General features: G+C 47.9%; 1 long non-coding RNA gene across 4 annotated transcripts in view; it reads left to right on the top strand.

Annotated features, from left to right (window-relative positions):
* Positions 1 to 20481, top strand: part of LOC138649176 (uncharacterized) — a 148428-nt gene that overhangs the window by 88111 nt on the left and 39836 nt on the right. For 2 of the 4 annotated variants that reach the window (XR_011315257.1, XR_011315255.1), the window contains exon 3: positions 9764 to 9904. This is a non-coding gene — a long non-coding RNA (uncharacterized lncRNA). Of the gene's footprint in view, positions 1 to 9763; positions 9905 to 19614; positions 19703 to 20481 lie in introns of those variants that run through there. The other 2 variants (XR_011315258.1, XR_011315256.1) reach the window with 2 other exon arrangements.

The raw sequence follows: 20481 nt of genomic DNA, 5'->3' as shown, positions 1-20481 counted from the left end.
AGCTTCTGGAAGTTTTTGGAGGGATTTAACTCTGATCCCCGCTCCCCGGCTGCTCTCCATATTGCCTAGCCAGACTTGTCAGCACTCGGTTATTATTGGCAGGCACTCCAGGGCAGAGCGATCTGTGGTGTCTGCCCGACTTGCGGCGTCTGCCCGACCTGTGGCGTCTGCCCGACCTGCGGCGTCTGCCCGACCTGCGGCGTCTGCCCAATCTGCCGTGTCTGCCCCGACCTGCGGCATCTGCCCAATCTGAGGCATCTGAAAGGCCACAGCAAAGCTTGTTTCCTTTCCTTCTTTCCTATCTGCTGCTCAGTTTTACTCTAAAGCAATAAGATAATTATTATAATAATCAACATAATCCGCGAACAGATCAGACAATGAGGGAAATTACCAGTTGTTCCTTTTAGTACTTATCTGAGATAGCGGTTTTGATGTCAAGCATTACATGGCGGCTTAAGTAGATGATACAAACAATCGGTTTTCTGGGAGTGGAGACGACATTCTTCACCCGCGGCAAAGATTTCATGGGGTATTCTAGTATATAAAATGTATCACTAAATACAGCGCAAGTGGAGATAAAACATAACTTTTACTAGAACAATATAAAAGTACAAATCAAAAAAGCCACCCAAAAGTGATATAAAATATATAGGGTGAGGTCCCAACAAAGAGACCCCGCAAAGAAACCCTTAAAGGGATTCAAAAATTACCGCCTGCAAAGATGCTTGCGGATAAAAAGCAGACCAATATATGATTCACAAGTTAGCTAGCAAAAACAACTACATTAGAGTCATGAAGCAATATTACATATAATTGGTTGCATGTAAATAGATAAATATTGCACAGTGGCACAAAAAAACGGCATCTAAACCAAGATGTCATTAATAGGAGTCAGGATAAAAAAATGGAACATTCTCACCGACTCCAACGTAGATAGGCAGGAGACAAGCTTGTAGGAAACGCGTCGGGACTGACCACAGGGAGAGTGCAGGGCATGTGTTTGCAGGGGTAGTTGTGGACTGCCCTTGTAAGGGCAGGAGCTGTGGGGATAGACTACTGTTAGCCCCATAGGGAATGACAGGGTATTGTCAGTTCCCTTCTTCATGTTCGGGATCGCTGCCGGTGCCAGAGGCTTTCCGGGTCTCCTGCCTATCTACGTTGGAGTCGGTGAGAATGTTCCATTTTTTTATCCTGACTCCTATTAATGACATCGTGGTTTAGATGCCGTTTTTTTGTGCCACTGTGCAATATTTATCTATTTACATGCAACCAATTATATGTCATATTGTTCTAGTAAAAGTTATGTTTTATCTCCACTTGCACTGTATTTAGTGAACTGTTTTAGTGGGTATATCTGTGTTGTTAATCCATATACAGAGTTATTGCTATTTTTTGTTATATAAAATGTATCCCCTATCCACAGATGTGGCGATATTGTCTGCAATGGTGGGGGTCCGACTGCGGAAATGCCCACTTATTGCCAGAATTATGCAATTTGTCTCCCATTTGAACGGGTCTGCGGGAGAAAGCCGAACACTTCTCACCTGTGGACGGTGGTGCACAGAAGTGCCCATGATGGCGATCTGTGGGGTCCCTTGTAGATATATGGGCCCTTTGCAGCCCAATTGCTCCTCTCTCCTTTGCTGGTACTGTAAAGTGCAGCATTTTTTATCCTTGAAAAATATGTAGTGTGTGAACAAGCCCTTAAGCCATCAAAGTGGCAACAGTTATCTTACACACAGAGCCGCGGATTCAGCACAAATCACATGCGCTCAAACAACCACATTATGGCCTCTCCAGAATCCGCTCCGCGAGGGTCTCCAGGGTCCGCTCCGCACATCGTCTCCAGGGTCTGTCCAGTGGGGCATTTCCAGGGTTTGCTCCGCGCATCGTCTCCGGGTGTCTCCTCCGGGGTCCGCTCCGCGGGGCAGCGTCTCCAGGGTCCGCTCCACGGGGCGTCTCCGGGGTCCGCTCCGCGCATCGTCTCCGGGTGTCGCCTCTGGGGTCCGCTCCGCGGGGCAGCGTCTCTGGGGTCTGCTCCGTGCATCGTCTCTAGGGTCTGTCCAGTGGGGCATTTCCAGGGTCTGCTCCGCGCATCGTCTCCGGTGTCGCCTCCCGGGACCGCTCCGCGGGGCAGCGTCTCCAGGGTCCGCTCCACGGGGCGTCTCCGGGGTCCGCTCCGCGCATCGTCTCCGGGTGTCGCCTCTGGGGTCCGCTCCGCGGGGCAGCGTCTCCGGGGTCTGCTTCGTGCATCGTCTCCAGGGTCTGTCCAGTGGGGCATTTCCAGGGTCTGCTCCGCGCATCGTCTCCGGGTGTCGCCTCCGGGGTCCGCTCCGCGGGGCAGCGTCTCCAGTGTCCGCTCCGCAGGGCGTCTCCGGGGTCCGCTCCGTGCATCGTCTCCGGGTGTCGCCTCTGGGGTCCGCTCCGCGGGGCAGCGTCTCCAGGGTCCGCTCCGCGGGGCGTCTCCAGACTCCTGTTGTCGACCACCCGTCTCTTCAGCACCCACTCTCCATCCTGCTCACTGCACATGGACAGATCAGATATAATTGTAAATAATAGAAGAAAGCAAAGGAAAAACATTGTAACCAGAATGTAACAGAAAAATACATTGTAACACTGCGGTAGAAGCATTGTTGCACAAGTGGAGAGAGCGGCATACAAATAAGGCTTCTTTCACACTTCCGTCGGTACGGGGCCGTGATGAAGCGTCGGCGCGACGTACCGACGGAAGTGTATGAAATTTTGAGTGACGTGAGCAGCGGTCGCAGTGTTTCAACGCATCCGCTGTCCAATGTAAAGTCCCAGGGAGGAGGGGGGGATTCCGGCTGCGCATGCGCATTAAAAAATGCAGGATAGGATGTACGAAAAACGTTCCCTTGAACGTTTTTTCGATACGACGGCCCGCCAAACACCGACGCATCCAGTGCACGACATATGGAACGTGTGTCCATACGTCGGTAATACAAGTCTGTATGAAAAAAACGCATCCTGCGGGCAACTTTGCAGGATGCGTTTTTCCCACAGAACGGCGCATTGTGACGGTCTGCAAAAGACGGAAATGTGAAAGTAGCCTAAGGTGGAGAGAGTGAGACTTGCTGTGGTGATAGAGCCTGAGGCTATCGGGGCATGTTGGGACTTGTAGTGTCACAGCAGCTGGATGGTGACAGCGTGTAGCTGTTCCCCTTTCACCGTGCCCGCAGCACACCACGGATCAGTCTAGGTGAGAACCTGCCCATTTGTTCCCGGCCCAGACGAGATTTGATAATGACATAATTGCCGCCGATTTCAGCAGCGACGGATTTGTATTCACGTCTCCTGACAAGGGGTCACTCTAATTAGAACAGATCTCGGCGTTTTCCGCTAACATCTTGCCACGATCAGAATCCTTTTGATTAAACGCTGGCAGACAGGACGGCGGCTCGGAGCTCGAATCGGAAGCTGCTGTTTGCATGACAGGAATAAGAAATATGCCATTCACTCCGCGCCGCACCTCTGGTGCAAAAAGTGGGCAGATTGCCTGAAATGAGCTGGTTCTGAGAGCGCCATTGTGTTACTTCAAAAGCCGGGCGCAGATGTGCTCGGTGTTATGTCAAACTAATGGGAGATGCGGGGAATGGAGCAGAGCCGTCTCCAGATGCCGCATCCTCTGTCAGTGACTGCAGCCTTGCTACACTGCAGCACTGGGCTGTGGGCACTGGTAACCAAGGGGTTAACATCTCGCTTAAAACTGATATCTAGTTCCAAGATTAAAGGGATTGACTGATCTTCATAAGGGAGCCATGGGATCCGCTGATCACTGTGGTCCAGGTCCTGGCACTTCTGGGCAATGGTTAACATTGGTAGGAAATCCAATGCCAACTAGACCATCACAGGGGACCGTGATGTAAAGTCAAGAGCAAGAGACAAGACCTCTCTGACTTATACAGGAGGTCTTCGGTGGGTGACAGCCGATTTGGCCTCCAATTGCACTAATAGAGACCACCCTTTTATTATAGATGCTTGGATACATAGTCTATTGGGGATTGAAGCCCCCGTAGACCATAGATGCCAGCCGAATAGATGTCTTTCAGGCGTGAGTACAATTGAACCCCTGACTGCCGGCACATTTGGGTCATGTGATCACACTTCTGGCGTCACTCCTCGGCACCGCAGAGGCGACAGAAGTTTGGTGTGGTAAGTGCTCCAATGCACTAAAGACACCGAAGATTTATTGATATTAGGTGGGAAGGGGGGGAGAAATGTGAGTACACGGTATGGAGAGAGGGGGGGCGGGAATGTATGTGGACACAGTATGGAGAGCGAGGGGGGGATGGATGCAGAAACATTATGGGGAGCATAATCAAAGACATTTTTACCACTGACATGAAATGCAATATGTCGCGAAAAAACAGTCTCAGAATCAGTGGGATACATTGAAGAGTTCGAGTTATTACATTATGAAGTGACAGTGGTCAGAACTGTACAATTTGGCCTAGTAATTAAGGTGAAAATTGTCTCTGTCACTCATGGGTTGTCCAAGTTTGTTATGAGTCTGCAGTCATGTAATATCCTCACTGTCGGAATTCAGCTCTGCTTGCAGGTTCCAGTAGGAGAGCAGCTTGTCGGCATGTGACTAAGTGTGTACATCGCATATGTGCTTGAGGGAGGGGGACGCCAAACTGAATTCTTACCCCGGATGCCAGAAAACCTATATACACCTTTCTGTCCTCTTCCTCTAGACTTCTTTGTACTCCTCCTCCCCCTAGACTCCTCTGTCCTCCTACCCCTAGATTCCTCTTGTCTTTCTCCTCCCCCTGGACTCTTCATGTCCTTCCCCTCCCCCTGGACTCCTCTTGTCCTTCTCCTCCCCCTGGACTCCTCTTATCCTTCTCCTCCCCAATTTCAGGTTAATTAGTGACCTAAGGAGGGTTGATGCAATTACTTATCACGGTCACAGTTAGATGGTGGCGCTGTTACACTGGTAGTCACTGGATTCTTCTGATTGTCATCCGTCATGGCAGCTTATTGAAGGATCTTACAATGAACACAAACCTTCTGGGATCATTCCCTAATAAACCACATAAAGGAGACGGACAGCAAACCCTTCACCTAAGTAACACAGAACGGCACCGAGAGAGGAGCCAAGAAGAGAAATAAGAGAAGACACAAAAACAAGAAAGTAATTGCCCCTCGGTGACTATAATTTAAACCAACAGATGGGGAATATAAAGATAATCAGATTTCGGAGCAGCAGGTACAAAAATCCATAAAGCAATGTAACGAGAGCGGCCGGACAGACGGATGAGAACACGAGAGGATGCGGCAGGAGATGAATATAGCGGCACATGCTTCGATATGTAATATTCTCACTAATGTAAGATAGACCAGCAGCATGGAGGATGAGGACAGCATCACATCCAGCAATAGCGCTAATGGCCCCACTGTAGCGCTGTAATCACTGCTATTCAGTCCTTCTCCTGTACCATACGTAGCCCGTCCACATATAGAATAAATATACATAAAACGTGGAGTCACCGTGTATATAAATAATATATAGTGTTACTTATCCTGTACTGATCCTGAGTTACCTCCTGTATTATACTCCAGAGCTGCACTCACTATTCTGCTGGTGCAGTCACTGTGTACATACATTACATTACTGATCCTGAGTTACATCCTGTATTATACCCCAGAGCTGCACTTACTGTTCTGCTGGTGTAGTCACTGTGTACATACATTACATTACTGATCCTGAGTTACATCCTGTATTATCCTCCAGAGCTGCACTCACTGTTCTGCTGGTGCAGTCACTGTGTACATACATTACTGATCCTGAGTTACATCCTGTATTATACCCCAGAGCTGCACTCGCTATTCTGCTGGTGCAGTCACTGTGTACATACATTACATTACTGATCCTGAGTTACCTCCTGTATTATACCCCAGAGCTGCACTCACTATTCTGCTGGTGCAGTCACTGTGTACATACATTACATTACTGATCCTGAGTTACCTCCTGTATTATACCCCGGAGCTGCACTCACTATTCTGCTGGTGCAGTCACTGTGTACATACATTACTGATCCTGAGTTACATCCTGTATTATACTTCAGAGCTGCACTCACTATTCTGCTGGTGCAGTCAATGTGTACATACATTACTGATCCTGAGTTACATCCTGTATTATACTTCAGAGCTGCACTCACTATTCTGCTGGTGCAGTCACTGTGTACATACATTACATTACTGATCCTGAGTTACATCCTGTATTATACTCCAGAGCTGCACTCACTATTCTGCTGGTGCAGTCACTGTGTACATACATTACATTACTGATCCTGAGTTACATCCTGTATTATACCCCAGAGCTGCACTCGCTATTCTGCTGGTGCAGTCACTGTGTACATACATTACTTATCCAGCACTGAGCGCCTTGTAGCACATCTGGTAATGGAAGCTTTATGTAAACAATGAACTAGAAGGAGATGCTGAAGGATTTCAGCTCTGAAGTCTGCAGTTATGTTAGGTAGAGTGAATACTGTATGTAAAGTGCTGCAGGTGGACATAACCTTTCGGAATGATTTCAGGGGTGCTTGGCGCTTGTAGCTCTAGTAGTTTGGGTTTTTGCACTGCTGTATATTCCTCTCTGATGGGGATTTATTCCTCTCTTAAAGATGCGGTGCAGGATTCTCTGGTGGCCATTCCAGCCCCGTAGCAGTGAGCTTTGGGAATTGCACACACTTAAAAAACACACGTTGTTTTTTTCTTTGAAAACAGCGTCACCCATGTGCTGAGGTAGTGTGTGTTACTGCAGCTCAGCCCTATTCACTTCCTATGAGCTGTAATCCCAGATCCAGCCTGTGGACACGTGTGGCGCTGTTTCCCATTTGATGAGGTCGAGCCATTTCTTGCAATATTTCCTTTTTCTTTTTCTAAAAATTAGTTTGACCTAAATAGAAGAAAAGAAGAAATAAGAATCGTGTGAAATCAGTTCTTGCTTCCGTCGTGCCGCTCTCTGCGGTGATTGCTGCCGCCTCTGCTCGCTCCGCGGCGCTCTGCGTATCCACCGTCCTAACCTCAGGTTCATTCGATTAATGTCATTCTCCAGATTTTTTTCCCCTCCCAGCTGAATGTGTCGCCTCTTCTTCTCCTTCATCTCTGATGGCACATTCACTCTCCCAGGATTAATTGTAGCATTCAAAGGAAGACTTGGAAGTCGTGGCGAGCCTTGAATGTTCACTTTTCTCCATTCTCTGTTTTTGTGCCCTGCTAAATAAAGACCCTTTGGTGGAAACATTACTTTTCTTAAAGGGGAAGCCTGCTTATGTCAGATGTAAAGCCCTTTGTGGTGTTCTAGATCCTATAAAGACGTATGTGTAATTTTGTCCCCTATAATGGCTCCTTCCTGTAATAATGTCCACTTACCTGGGCCCTTTTCTGTAATAATGTCCCTCATCCTGGCCCCTTTGTGTAATAATGACCCCACATCCTGGCCCCTTCCTGTAATAATGACCCCACGTCTTGGCCCCTTCCTGTAATAAAGTCCCCACGTCCTGGCCCCTTCCTGTAATAATGTTCCCATGTCCTGGCCCCTTCCTGTAATAATGTCTCCCATCTTGGGCTCCTTTCTGTAGTAATTTCCTCACGACCTGACCCCTTCCTGTACTAACGTCCCCAATCCTGGGCCCCTTTATGTAATAATGTCCACTGACCTGGCTCCTTCCTCTAATAACTTCACATCTTTGCCCCTTTCTGTAATAATGTCCCCACGTCCTGGGCTCTTCCTGTAATAATGTTCCCACGTCCTAGCCCCTTCCTGTAATAATGTCCCTCACCCTGGACCACTTCTTGTAATAATGTCCACCATAATGGCTCCTTCCTGTAATAATGTCCACTGACCTGGGCCCTTTTCTGTGATAATGTCCCCACATCCTGGCCCCTTTGTGTAATAATGACCCCACATCCTGGCCTCTTCCTGTAATAATGACCCCACGTCTTGGCACCTTCCTGTAATAATGTCCCCACGTCCTGGCCCCTTCCTGTAATAATGTTCCCATGTCCTGGCCCCTTCCTGTAATAATGTTCCCACGTCCTAGCCCCTTCCTGTAATAATGTCCCTTACCCTGGACCACTTCTTGTAATAATGTCCACCATAATGGCACCTTCCTGTAATAATGTCCCCCATAATGGCTCCTTCCTGTAATAATGTCCACTGACCTGGCTCCTTCCTCTAATAACTTCACATCTTTGTTCCTTTCTGTAATAATGTCCCCACGTCCTGGGCTCTTCCTGTAATAATGTTCCCACGTCCTAGCCCCTTCCTGTAATAATGTCCCTCACCCTGGACCACTTCTTGTAATAATGTCCACCATAATGGCTCCTTCCTGTAATAATGTCCACTGACCTGGGCCCTTTTCTGTGATAATGTCCCCACATCCTGTCCCCTTTGTGTAATAATGACCCCACATCCTGGCCTCTTTCTGTAATAATGTCCCCCACCCTGGACCACTTTCTTTAATAATGTCCCCCATAATGGCACCTTCATGTAATAATGTCCACTGACCTGGCTCCTTCCTCTAATAACTTCACATCTTTGCCCCTTTCTGTAATAATGTCCCCACGTCCTGGCCTCTTTCTGTAATAATGTCCCCCACCCTGGACCACTTTCTTTAATAATGTCCCCCATAATGGCACCTTCATGTAATAATGTCCGCTGATCTGGCTTCTTCCTGTAATAATGTCCCCCATCCTGGGTCCCTTTTTGTAATAATTTCCCCATGTCCTGGCCCCTTCCTGTAATAATGTCCTCCTTCCTGAACACCTTTATGCAATAATATAAAAATCCTGGCCTCTTTCTGTAATTATGACACCCATCCTGGTCCTATTCTGTAATGTCTTTCATCCTAGGCCCTTCCTGTTATAATATTCCCTGTCCTGGGCCTCTTTCTCTTATATTGTCCTACATCATAAGCCCTTTCCAGGTATAAAACCCAGGCCCTTCCTGGTATAATGCCCCTTCCAGTTATAATGTCCCTCATCCTGGTCCTTTCCAGTTATAATGCCCTACTTCCTGAGCCCCTTCCTGGTATAATGTCCCTCCTCATGGACCCCTGCCTGGCGTAATGTCCCTCATCATTAGTTCCCTCCAGTAATAATATCCCCCCATCTTGGACATCTTCCTGGTATAATATCCCATGTCCTTAGCTTTTTAATGTAATATTGTCCCCGATCTCTCCCCTTCCTGTAACAATGTCATTGTCATCTTGCCTCTGCTGATAATGAGCCTGCTGAAAACTCTTCCAGAAAATCTAAAATAGCCACAGTGGCCAATGTGAAAATTACAAGATTACTGGTTTTATTTCATCATGATACGAGGGAAAAACAAATTGCTAAAATAAAAAAATGTCTGTAACACAAAGGCCTAATTTACACAAAAGGCCATTTTCTGATGATACATTCCCTTTACATGACCTTTGTGCGCTGACAGGCGGCTCCGCGATTGTAGGATTACAGACAGACACGCACTCAATTAGACATTCCCTTTTATTTCTGCTTTTGCTGTTTCTGGCGGCAATTCAGGAACAATACATTTCCACTCCGTGAGATTTATTGTCGCGTTGGGTCCATGAATTACAGTGTGAATATTCTGTGCCGTCATTTTGTCATAAGCGAAACTCGATTAAAGGGACAGTGACGATTATTTATGTCTAGGCACAGGTATCTGCGCGGCGTCCTGATACACAGCTGATCTTATCTGCTGCTTCTTTCTTCTGCACATTCTCAGATCTCAGCATTTAAAGATTCTGGAAGATCCTGGCATCACCGACTCCTGGCAAACACAACGCAACGGTACTGTGTGCTGAAAAAGAGACCACGGGAGAAGCAAGGGGACCACCGAGGCGTCAGCAATGGTTATATAATGACAGTACGTTCCTTAATATACTCCGTAATCCCTGCCCATAACCAGGGACTAAACACCACCACATTCATTACATCCTGTATTATACCCCAGAGCTGCACTCACTATTCTGCTGGTGCAGTCACTGTGTACATACATTACTGATCCTGAGTTACATCCTGTATTATACTCCAGAGCTGCACTCACTATTCTGCTGGTGCAGTCACTGTATACAGAGGACAGCTCTGGAGAATAACTCAGGATCAGTAATGTAATGTATGTACACAGTGACTGCACCAGCAGAATAGTGAGTGCAGCTCTGGGGTATAATACAGGATATAACTCAGGATCAGTAATGTAATGTATGTACACAGTGACTGCACCAGCAGAATAGTGAGTGCAGCTCTGGGGTATAATACAGGATGTAACTCAGGATCAGTAATGTAATGTATGTACACAGTGACTGCACCAGCAGAATAGTGAGTGCAGCTCTGGAGTATAATACAGGATGTAACTCAGGATCAGTAATCTAATGTATGTACACAGTGCCTGCACCAGCAGAATAGTGAGCGCAGCTCTGGAGTATAATACAGGATGTAACTCAGGATCAGTAATGTAATGTATGTACACAGTGACTGCACCAGCAGAATAGTGAGTGCAGCTCTGGAGTATAATACAAGATGTAACTCAGGATCAGTAATGTAATGTATGTACACAGTGACTGCACCAGCAGAATAGTGAGTGCAGCTCTGGGGTATAATACAGGATGTAACTCAGGATCAGTAATGTAATGTATGTACACAGTGACTGCACCAGCAGAATAGTGAGTGCAGCTCTGGAGTATAATACAGGATGTAACTCAGGATCAGTAATGTAATGTATGTACACAGTGCCTGCACCAGCAGAATAGTGAGCGCAGCTCTGGAGTATAATACAGGATGTAACTCAGGATCAGTAATGTAATGTATGTACACAGTGACTGCACCAGCAGAATAGTGAGTGCAGCTCTGGGGTATAATACAGGATGTAACTCAGGATCAGTAATGTAATGTATGTACACAGTGACTGCACCAGCAGAATAGTGAGTGCAGCTCTGGAGTATAATACAGGATGTAACTCAGGATCAGTAATGTAATGTATGTACACAGTGCCTGCACCAGCAGAATAGTGAGCGCAGCTCTGGAGTATAATACAGGATGTAACTCAGGATCAGTAATGTAATGTATGTACACAGTGACTGCACCAGCAGAATAGTGAGTGCAGCTCTGGGGTATAATACAGGATATAACTCAGGATCAGTAATGTAATGTATGTACACAGCGACTGCACCAGCAGAATAGTGAGTGCAGCTCTGGGGTATAATACAGGATGTAACTCAGGATCAGTAATGTAATGTATGTACACAGTGACTGCACCAGCAGAATAGTGAGTGCAGCTCTGGAGTATAATACAGGATGTAACTCAGGATCAGTAATGTAATGTATGTACACAGTGACTGCACCAGCAGAATAGTGAGTGCAGCTCTGGAGTATAATACAGGAGGTAACTCAGGATCAGTAATGTATGTACACAGTGACTGCACCAGCAGAATAGTGAGTGCAGCTCTGGAGTATAATACAGGAGGTAACTCAGGATCAGTAATGTATGTACACAGTGACTGCACCAGCAGAATAGTGAGTGCAGCTCTGGAGTATAATACAGGAGGTAACTCAGGATCAGTAATGTATGTACACAGCGACTGCACCAGCAGAATAGTGAGTGCAGCTCTGGGGTATAATACAGGATATAACTCAGGATCAGTAATATAATGTATGTACACAGTGACTGCACCAGCAGAATAGTGAGTGCAGCTCTGGAGTATAATACAGGAGGTAACTCAGGATCAGTAATGTAATGTATGTACACAGTGATTGCACCAGCAGAATAGTGAGTGCAGCTCTGGGGTATAATACAGGATATAACTCAGGATCAGTAATATAATGTATGTACACAGTGACTGCACCAGCAGAATAGTGAGCGCAGCTCTGGGGTATAATACAGGAGGTAACTCAGGATCAGTAATGTAATGTATGTACACAGTGACTGCACCAGCAGAATAGTGAGTGCAGCTCTGGGGTATAATACAGGATATAACTCAGGATCAGTAATGTAATGTATGTACATAGTGACTGCACCAGCAGAATAGTGAGCGCAGCTCTGGAGTATAATACAGGAGGTAACTCAGGATCAGTAATGTAATGTATGTGCACAGTGACTGCACCAGCAGAATAGTGAGTGCAGCTCTGGAGTATAATACAGGGTATAACTCAGGATCAGTAATGTAATGTATGTACACAGTGACTGCACCAGCAGAATAGTGAGCGCAGCTCTGGAGTATAATACAGGGTATAACTCAGGATCAGTAATGTAATGTATGTACACGGTGACTGCACCAGCAGAATAGTGAGCGCAGCTCTGGAGTATAATACAGGATATAACTCAGGATCAGTAATATAATGTATGCACACAGTGACTGCACCAGCAGAATAGTGAGTGCAGCTCTGGAGTATAATATACTGTAACTTTTGCAGTTGCCCTGTCGGTAGCACGTTTCTTTGCAGGTTCTGGCTCTGGGAGTCCGCCGTGTTGCGGAGCTGGAGGTGTGATGAGCGAGGTGCGCGGCTTCTTCTGACATTCAATCATCTCTGCGGCTGTACGTGTAATTTCACAGCAAATAAAGCCGATTCTGCGGAGAGTCGCTCCACCGCGCTGTCACATTCCCTTTGAAGCCAGAATATCTTTTAATATTTATCAGTCTCCTTCTCTGACAGATGAAGGCAAAATAGGATCCGGCTCTGTATCTGGTGCTGCGCAGAACCAGCAGCTGAAATGTGCAGCCATTAACCCTTCCAGGGCCATTGGACTGGCCTCGATTTGTATTTTATTTTATACTCCAGTCACATCCAAAGCTTCCCATATTCTGCCGACCACCACTGCTCTACCGCAGAGCGCAGTGCTTACAAGCGCTGTTTTGAAGCGGTTAACCCCTAATTCTCCTAATGCTTACATTCTAGACAGCAGAGGTGGTCGGTGTCCTTGGTACCGACTTGTGCAAAGAAAATTGTTAATATCTCAAAATGCTATAAGCGGAAAATTGCTTTTTTTTTTTGCAAGCGCTATGTAGATGGGACTAACCTTTTAATGCAGCTTTGGTAGTGACTGGAGTATAGGACATAATATAGAATCGGTACAAGAGATGTGAATCTGAATTAGTCTTCATTCACTTTTTTTTAAGGTTTTATTCATTTTGTTTGTTTTTTTTTTAGTATGAGTTTTTGCATCCTTCTGAAAGGGTTAACACCCAGAAATGTTCCCGTAATTACAGACGAAGTTACCGAGGTGCGTGCAGATTTGTTCCCCCCTTCGGCCTTTTAATAAGAGCTGATTGTGGTTATTATCGCCCAATCCCTCGCGTGTGGTATTCCTGAAAATGGCGAGTTCTCTGCGTAACGAGTCTGAATGGGGAAGATAAGCTCGTCCTGTCTGAATGATTTTCGGAGAGCGCGGCGTTTATGCTCCTCGCTCCGCGGTTATCATCACAGTGAATTTTTGTAAATACAGGACGACCATTGGTGCGACGTACGCTGATTTCCCCATGACAACGCTTCCTGTCCTCAACCCTCCTCGTTACATTGTATCAAATAAAGGATTCTAGGACAGGAAAGCGATTTATGAGAATGATGCGCACAGTCATAAAAGCAATTCTTGTTACTGCTTTTGAAAAAAACAAAGCAAAAGTTTTAATTAGAAATCTGTTACCGTTTTGCGCACACAGCACCTGTACAGAGCCATGTATCTCCATGGTTACGAACTCCAAAAAAGACATGTATCTCCATGGTTACAGACTACAAACAAGCCCTGTGTAGTCAGATCTTGTTCTCCATTCCCACCTCCAACTGAGGAACGAAAGCGACAAGATCGGACCTTGGAGACGCATAGTTCTGCCTTGGAGCTGCGCACACAGGTTGATTATGCATGGCAGCGTTAGGCCACTTTCCCACCATGCGCCCATAAAGCAAAATGGGTTATTTGCAATTTTTTTTTCAATAATACTCCGCATAAAATTAAAAATAATATAACTCATCGTGAATGTAGTCTTTAAAATTTGCAATAGTATACACACCCCGTTACATCTGTTCTCATTAATTTCATGTTCTGCTTGTTTGTTCTACCATTTGCTATTTCGGTCTACAATGCATATTTTTTCCACGCTGTCGTCGTGATAAATGGCGCCGAGCCTCCGAGAAACTGTGCTGGAAGCAAAAATTCATTTTTTTTATTTTTTTTTTTGAAAGAAGAAAGAGACACGCGGGACTTAATTTTGCGTCGCTTCTGTCATTTTTTGTTAGCTGGCGGCGGCGAGTGTTACCAGCCCGCTGCATACCACGCCGCGCCGCGTCCCCGACACATAGGAAACAGTCTCGCCTCTTTATTAGAACCTGCGAGGAAACTGAGCGTGAAATGGATTAGAAGGCAGATTGCTAATAGGATCCTTCATAAGGTTTTATTGGCAGAACTTGCTGACCACACGATACTCAGGGAGCTCCGAGAAAGGAGGCGACGTCCTACACGGGAACGTTCAGGGAGACTGGCCGCGCCAATGTCCTGCCGTAAATCAGCCCAGAGTTCTGCGCACTTAAAGGGGCTGCAAATCTTGCAGATTCTGATCTGTGGCAAAGCGTGATCACTTGGTTGAAAGTACTTAAATTCCCTACAGCGCCCCCAGAGGGGAAATGAAGTATTACATATTTCTGATTCAACTCACTGTACTGCCTCTATAATGGGTCTTCCACGGTGGTCGATGCTCCTTGTATCTTTGCATTTCTTGGATGTAACACTTTTTCACATATTACAAGATTTTTAACTTTTTTTTAATCAGTTTTCAGTGTTTTGGGATCATTTGCTTTCCAGTCCGGTTGACCTTCATGATAATACAAGTGATTATAGGCAGTGAAGTGGGCACAGGACGTTTGGAAGGCTATACAATAGACTGCCTCTCCGGGCTGCACGGACTTGTTTCTGGTCCCATCCATGATGAGAACGCTGGGAAACCAAAGAATATGAGGCCAATTTCACAGGAGCGGCCACAGTTCTCCCAACCCAAACTCCGCAGCGTCACAGACGTATATGAGGATGGTGGTTTCAGAATCACGGTCCGTACTCTACAGACTCCCGTACTCTACAGACTCCCGTACTCTACAGACTCCCGTACTCTACAGACTCCCGTACTCTACAGACTCCCGTACTCTACAGACTCCCGTACTCTACAGACTCCCGTACTCTACAGACTCCCGTACTCTACAGACTCCCGTACTCTACAGACTCCCGTACTCTACAGACTCCCGTACTCTACAGACTCCCGTACTCTACAGACTCCCGTACTCTACAGACTCCCGTACTCTACAGACTCCCGTACTCTACAGACTCCCGTACTCTGCATACTCCCGTACTCTGCAGACTCCCGTACTCTGCAGACTCCCGTACTCTGCAGACTCCCGTACTCTGCAGACTCCCGTACTCTGCAGACTCCCGTACTCTGCAGACTCCCGTACTCTGCAGACTCCCGTACTCTGCAGACTCCCGTACTCTGCAGACTCCCGTACTCTGCAGACTCCCGTACTCTGCAGACTCCCGTACTCTGCAGACTCCCGCACTCTACAGACTCCCGCACTCTACAGACTCCCGCACTCTACAGACTCCCGCACTCTACAGACTCCCGCACTCTACAGACTCCCGCACTCTACAGACTCCCGTACTCTACAGACTCCCGTACTCTACAGACTCCCGTACTCTACAGACTCCCGTACTCTACAGACTCCCGTACTCTACAGACTCCCGTACTCTACAGACTCCCGTACTCTACAGACTCCCGTACTCTACAGACTCCCGTACTCTACAGACTCCCGCACTCTACAGACTCCCGCACTCTACAGACTCCCGCACTCTACAGACTCCCGCACTCTACAGACTCCCGCACTCTACAGACTCCCGCACTCTACAGACTCCCGCACTCTACAGACTCCCGCACTCTACAGACTCCCGCACTCTACAGACTCCCGCACTCTACAGACTCCCGCTCTCTACAGACTCCCGCTCTCTACAGACTCCCGCTCTCTACAGACTCCCGCTCTCAGGGTCGCTCAATGTTCACACCCACGTGATCAATAAGTTTTTCCCTCTCCTATTAATAGGAGAGAACTTATTAACTTAGCACTAAAATCAAGTTTCTGCTTCTTTTCACCCCACCACCCCGTAACACTCCTCGCCTGAAATTCTCTGTGCTGCTGGGGACCCTATTATTTGCTCTATAGAACTTTAATAAGACTCTGACCAAATGCAAAAATCAGCGCACTGCTCTGTGAAATCCTGTGTACTGCTAGCTCCTTTTACTAGGTCACTCTGTCTATGACCACCCACAAGATCAGTACACTCTTCTCCTGAAATACTCTGTGCTGCCACATTCTGCTCTGTCCTCATTTCCTAAAATACTCTGTGCTGCCACATACAGCCATGTCCTCACTGATATCAGCACACTCCTCTCCTGAAATACTCTGTGCTGCCACATACAGCCCTGTCCTCACTGATATCAGCACACTCCTCTCCTGAAATACTCTGTGCTGCCACATACAGCCCTGTCCTCACTGATATCAGCACACTCCTCTCCTGAAATACTCTGTGCTGCCACATACAGCCCTGTCCTCACTGATATCAGCACACTCCTCTCCTGAAATACTCTGTGCTGCCACATACAGCCCTGTCCTCACTGATATCAGCACAGTCCTCTCCTGAAATACTCTGTGCTGCCACATACAGCCCTGTCCTCACTGATGTCAGCACACTCCTCTCCTGAAATACTCTGTGCTGCCACATACAGCCCTGTCCTCACTGATATCAGCACACTCCTCTCCTGAAATACTCTGTGCTGCCACATACAGCCCTGTCCTCACTGATATCAGCACACTCCTCTCCTGAAATACTCTGTGCTGCCACATACAGCCCTGTCCTCACTGATGTCAGCACACTCCTCTCCTGAAATACTCTGTGCTGCCACATACAGCCCTGTCCTCACTGATATCAGCACACTCCTCTCCTGAAATACTCTGTGCTGCCACATACAGCACACCTCTCCTGAAATATCTGCTGACACATTCAGGCCTGTTCTCACTAACACAGCCCTCTCATTTCCTTACTCTGTGCTGCCACATACAGCCCTGTCCTCACTGTGGCAGCACAGAGTATTTCAGGAGAGGAGTGCTGATATCAGTGAGAACAGGGCTGTATGTGGCAGCGCAGAGTATTTCAGGCCAGTATTGTATTTTTCCTTAAATCCTCTGTGCTGCAGTTTACGACTAGTGATTAGTATAGTGTCGGTTGCAGGTGATTTTCCTGTCCTCCTGGCTCGGCTGCCTGAGCTGATTTCTCGTCCCCCTGTGTTTCGGGGCTGGATATGACAGCTGTATGGAGACTGAATTAATTTTGTGCCTAATTAAAGCATCATAATTAAAACGCCTGCTGTAGCAACAAACTATTCGTGATGCTTTAGATTAACCAATTTGTTCTTACACTGTCCTCGAAGGTAATTACTGTAATCTGATTTATGCCGATGTTCCCGCGGTCAGATTTAACGTGTTAAGGATTGGATTACACGATCCAGGGGCGTCCGGACCGCTGCAGAAATCCACGGGGACTCGGTGCACAAAGCTTCGTCACTGAAAGTTCTGCAACTTTTCCTTTTCAACTCCAAACCATTATGGTAGAGTCTGCTCGGTGTCAGTGAATAGAAACATTGTCATTTACAGATGGAAGTAAAGCAGTGATACATTGTAACAAACTCTCAGGACAGGGGCAGATTCTGCTGCTCACAGATGTATGGAATGGATACATTGTAACAAACTCAGGACAGGGGCAGATTCTGCTGCTCACTGTAACGCTCGCACCGAGACTGGTTGGCGCGGGCGTCTGGGGGTGCGGCCCCACTGGACCACAGGCCAAACTTCCCACCCTGGAAGGGGCATAACCAAGTAGCTTCCTAGGTGTTCGCTGGAGCCTCTGATGGTGAGGTCAGACTTGTGCAATAGGAAGCTATCAGGTGCCACTCCAGAGTGATGTCTGGCTGTGGCTGCTGATCCCACCGGGGACAAGACACGGGCAGGCAGGCACGGCTGTGACACTGGCTGACGGACGGGTACGGTAGAGGCCCCAATGGGCAGACTGGATTGACGGAGATACAGGCAGGCAGATGGGCACGGCTGGCACTCTGGCAGACAGGCGGGCACTGGCAGACAGGGCTGATACCCTGGTAGGAACTGGTATACAGGCGGGTGTATGAAAACAGGTAGGAACCTGTTCAGACTGGAGAATATTAAGAAACAGAGAGAGCATGAGCAGATGAAAAGCAGGGCCACAGGAGGCGGAGCTAAGAGCAGAGAAGGGGGAGGCGGAGCTAAGAGCAGAGAAGGGGGAGGCGGAGCTAAGAGCAGAGAAGGGGGAGGCGGAGCTAAGAGCAGAGAAGGGGGAGGCGGAGCTAAGAGCAGAGAAGGGGGAGGCGGAGCTAAGAGCAGAGAAGGGGGAGGCGGAGCTAAGAGCAGAGAAGGGGGAGGCGGAGCTAAGAGCAGAGAAGGGGGAGGCGGAGCTAAGAGCAGAGAAGGGGGAGGCGGAGCTAAGAGCAGAGAAGGGGGAGGCGGAGCTAAGAGCAGAGAAGGGGGAGGCGGAGCTAAGAGCAGAGAAGGGGGAGGCGGAGCTAAGAGCAGAGAAGGGGGAGGCGGAGCTAAGAGCAGAGAAGGGGGAGGCGGAGCTAAGAGCAGAGAAGGGGGAGGCGGAGCTAAGAGCAGAAAAGGGGGAGGCGGAGCTAAGAGCAGAAAAGGGGGAGGCGGAGCTAAGAGCAGAAAAGGGGGAGGCGGAGCTAAGAGCAGAAAAGGGGGAGGCGGAGCTAAGAGCAGAAAAGGGGGAGGCGGAGCTAAGAGCAGAAAAGGGGGAGGCGGAGCTAAGAGCAGAAAAGGGGGAGGCGGAGCTAAGAGCAGAAAAGGGGGAGGCGGAGCTAAGAGCAGAAAAGGGGGAGGCGGAGCTAAGAGCAGAAAAGGGGGAGGCGGAGCTAAGAGCAGAAAAGGGGGAGGCGGAGCTAAGAGCAGAGAAGGGGGAACCACGTGCAGAAACGCAGGAGGCGGAGCCAGGTAGAACCGCAAGGAGCGGAACCGCAGAGCGAGAGCTGAGCTGAGCAGCGCCACAGAGCAGAACCACAGAGTGCAGGGCAAGGTCAGAGTGCAGAGCAAAGTAATAGGGAGCAGAGCTGAGAGCAAAGCCACAGAGTGCAGAGCTGAGAGGCACAGAACCACAGGTTGTGGCAGAACAGAGCAGAGAGAAACAGAACCAATCAGTGGCAAACAGAGCAGAAAGATAAGGCGAAGGTAAACAGCAGAGTGGGAAAGGACTAATGACAAAAGAGGAACAGGAACGGACGGATACACAAACAGAACACAGATGAAGGCCTGCAATAGTGCAGCCCTCAGAAACAGGTAACAGACACGACCTGGCAGCTCAGCAGCAAATGCTAACTGAGGTAAACAGTTTGCTCAGGCATCCTCCAATGGGTGAGGATGCCTTAAGTATCAGAGGCCTCAAGGCTATTGGCCAGGAACACCCAAGGGAGGTGCACACAGTCTCAATAAGAATCCAGAGTTGCTGGCGCCGCCCCCCTATGCACACAGCCAGGAAGTGTACACAGAGTAAGCGGCCATGGAGCACATGGCATGGAGCCGGCAGCAGACAGATCTCACAGCATGGCACAGGGTGAGTGAGTTGATGTAACAGGCAGGTGGGGAATGGAAGGCCATGTAGTGATGCCGGCGGGATTGTTACACTCTCAGATGTATGGAGTGGATACATTGTAACAAACTCAGGACAGGGGCAGATTCTGCTGATCACAGATGTATGGAGTGGATACATTGTAACAAACTCTCAGGACAGGGGCAGATTCTGCTGCTCACAGATGTATGGAGTGGATACATTGTAACAAACTCTCAGGACAGGGGCAGATTCTGCTGCTCACAGATGTATGGAGTGGATACATTGTAACAAACTCTCAGGACAGGGGCAGATTCTGCTGATCACAGATGTATGGAGTGGATACATTGTAACAAACTCTCAGGACAGGGGCAGATTCTGCTGATCACAGATGTATGGAGTGGATACATTGTAACAAACTCTCAGGACAGGGGCAGATTCTGCTGATCACAGATGTATGGAGTGGATACATTGTAACAAACTCTCAGGACAGGGGCAGATTCTGCTGATCACAGATGTATGGAGTGGATACATTGTAACAAACTCTCAGGACAGGGGCAGATTCTGCTGATCACAGATGTATGGAGTGGATACATTGTAACAAACTCTCAGGACAGGGGCAGATTCTGCTGCTCACAGATGTATGGAGTGGATACATTGTAACAAACTCTCAGGACAGGGGCAGATTCTGCTGCTCACAGATGTATGGAGTGAATACATTGTAACAAACTCAGGACAGGGGCAGATTCTGCTGCTCACAGATGTATGGAGTGGATACATTGTAA

The sequence above is a fragment of the Ranitomeya imitator genome, chromosome 9 (assembly GCF_032444005.1).
Source record: "Ranitomeya imitator isolate aRanImi1 chromosome 9, aRanImi1.pri, whole genome shotgun sequence".
In the NCBI taxonomy this organism is placed as follows: Eukaryota; Metazoa; Chordata; class Amphibia; order Anura; family Dendrobatidae; genus Ranitomeya; species Ranitomeya imitator.
Note: the sequence above shows the minus strand (reverse complement) of the source record. Positions and strands in the feature narration are given on the sequence as shown.